This window comes from Arachis ipaensis, chromosome B10 (assembly GCF_059453495.1).
Source record: "Arachis ipaensis isolate K30076 ecotype BB chromosome B10, ASM5945349v1, whole genome shotgun sequence".
Taxonomy (NCBI): Eukaryota; Viridiplantae; Streptophyta; class Magnoliopsida; order Fabales; family Fabaceae; genus Arachis; species Arachis ipaensis.
In genome coordinates, this window is record NC_142435.1 from 114,854,381 (window position 1) to 114,857,339 (window position 2,959).

Here is a 2,959-nt window from a genome sequence, read left to right on the forward strand (position 1 = left end):
TTGAAGCTGATCCTGAACCTGAAAGGACTCTGAAGAGGAAGCTAAGAAAAGCTAAAACACAACACTCTGGAGAGGACCTAACAGAAATTTTCGAAAAAGAAGTAGTTATGGCAGCCGAAAATAACAACAATGGTGGAGATGCAAGGAAGATGCTTGGTGACTTTACTGCACCCACTTCTGACTTCTATGGAAGAAGCATCTCAATTCCTGCAATTGGAGCAAACAACTTTGAGCTTAAGTCTCAATTAGTTTCTCTAATGCAACAGAATTGCAAGTTTCATGGACTTCCATTGGAAGATCCTCATCAGTTTTTAGCTGAATTCTTGCAAATCTGTGATACTGTTAAGACCAATGGGGTTAATCCTGATGTCTACAGACTTATACTTTTCCCCTTTGCTGTAAGAGACAGAGCTAGGACATGGTTGGACTCACAACCTAAAGAAAGCCTGAACTCTTGGGAAAAGTTGGTCAATGCTTTCTTGGCCAAATTCTTTCCACCTCAAAAGTTGAGCAAGCTTAGAGTGGAAGTCCAAATCTTCAGACAGAAGGAAGGTGAATCCCTCTATGAAGCTTGGGAAAGATACAAGCAATTGATCAGAAGATGTCCTTCTGATATGCTTTCAGAATGGAGCATCTTATGTATATTCTATGATGGTCTGTCTGAATTGTCCAAGATATCATTGGACCACTCTGCTGGTGGATCTCTTCATCTGAAGAAGACACCTGCAGAAGCCCAGGAACTCATTGAAATGGTTGCAAATAACCAATTCATGTACACTTCTGAAAAAAATCCTGTGAATAATGGGACAACTCAGAAGAAAGGAGTTCTTGAGATTGATACTCTGAATGTAATATTGGCTCAGAATAAAATATTGACTCAGCAAGTCAATATGATTTCTTAGAGTATGACTGGAATGCAAGCTGTATCTGGTAGTACTAAAGAAGCTTCCTCTGAAGAAGAAGCTTATGACCCTGAGAATCCTGCAATGGAAGAGGTGAATTACATGGGAGAATCCTATGGAAACACTTATAATTCCTCATGGAAAAATCATCCAAATTTTTCATGGAAGGATCAGCAGAAGCCTAATCAAGGCTTCAATAATAATAATGGTGGAAGAAATAGGTTTGGCAATAGCAAGCCTTTTCCATCATCTTCTGAGCAACAGACAGAGAATTCTAAACAGAGTCTCTCTGACTTAGCAAACGTAACCTCTGATCTAAATAAGACCACTCACAGTTTCATGACTGAAACAAGGTCCTCCATTAGAAATTTGGAGGCACAAGTAGGTCAACTGAGTAAAAGAGTTACTGAAATCCCTCCTAGTACTCTCCCAAGCAATACAGAAGAGAATCCAAAAAGAGAGTGCAAGGCCATCAACACGTCCAACATGGCCGAACCTGTAGAGGAGGAAAAGGCAATGATTTCCACTGAGGAGGACCTCAATGGACGTCCACTGGCCACTAAGGAGTTCCCTATTGAGGAACCAAAGGAATCTGAGGCTCATATAGAGACCATAGAGATTCCATTGAACTTACTGTTGCCATTCATAAGTTCTGATGAGTATTCTTCCTCTGAAGAGGATGAAGATATTACTGAAGAGCAAGTTGCTCAGTATCTAGGAGCAATCATGAAGCTGAATGCCAAGTTATTTGGTAATGAGACTTGGGAGGATGAACCTCCATTGCTCATCAATGAACTAAATACCTTGGTTCAACAGAAATTACCTCAGAAGAAACCGGATCCCGAAAAGTTCTTAATATCCTGCATCATAGGCACCATGACCTTTAAGAAGGCTCTGTGTGACCTTGGTTCAAGTATAAACCTCATGCCACTCTCTGTAATGGAGAAACTAGGGATCTTTGAGGTACAAGCTACAAGAATCTCACTAGAGATGGCAGACAATTCAAGGAAACAGGCTTATGGACTTGTAGAGGATGTCTTAGTGAAGGTTGAAGGCTTTTACATCCCTGTTGATTTCATAATCCTAGACACTGGGAAGGAAGAGGATGAATCCATTATCCTTGGAAGATCCTTCCTAGCCACAGCAAGAGCTGTGATTGATATGGACAGAGGAGAGTTAGTCCTTCAATTGAATGAGGACTGCCTTGTGTTTAAGGCTCAAGGATCTTCTTCTGTAACCATGGAGAGGGAGCATGAAAAGCTTCTCTCAATACAGAGTCAAACAGAGCCCCCACACTCAACTTTTAAGTTTGGTGTTGGGAGGTCATCATCAAGCTCTGAGTATCTGTGAAGCTCTCTAAGAGCTCACTGTCAAGCTATTGACATCAAAGAAGCACTTGTTGGGAGGCAACCCAATATTATTTAATTATATTTATTTATTTTCCATTATTATTTTATGTTTTTCTTAGGTTGATGATCATGTGAAGTCATAAAAATAACTGCAGAATTAAAGCAAAATGAAAAACAGCATCAAAAATAGCACACCCTGGAGGACAAACTTACTGGCGTTTAAACGCCAGTAAGGATAGCAGAATGGGCGTTTAATGCCTAGCCTGGCAGCATTCTGGGCGTTAAATGCCAGAATGGGCAGCACTCTGGGCGTTTAACGCCAGAAAGGGGGTGTCTGGCGTCTGGCTGGCATTAAACGCCAGAAAGAGGAAGCAGACTCGCGTTTAACGCCAGAAAAGGTAGCAGAGCTGGCATTAAACGCCATAATTGGCACACAGAGGGCGTTTGAATGCCAGAATGGTGCAGGGAGCAGAATTCCTTGACACCCCAGGATCTGTGGACCCCACAGGATCCCCACCTATCCCACCTCTTCTTCTCTCCTTTTCACACCTTTCCATAACACTCTAACCTCCACCAATCACCTCCATTTCTCCTCCAAAACCATCATACAACCCACCTACCCCCACCCATTCAAATTCAAACCATCTCCCTCCCAAACCCAACCCCTATTACAAGAATTCCCTCCCCACTCCACTCCTCTATAGGCCC

General features: G+C 42.1%; 1 non-coding gene across 1 annotated transcript; it reads right to left on the bottom strand.

Moving 5' to 3' along the window:
- Positions 1-512: 512 nt before the first annotated feature.
- On the bottom strand, positions 513-620 carry LOC148581383 (small nucleolar RNA R71). Its single transcript, XR_015899490.1, has one exon. It is a non-coding gene; the product is annotated as a small nucleolar RNA R71 (small nucleolar RNA).
- Between the last annotated feature and the right edge of the window lie 2,339 nt (positions 621-2,959).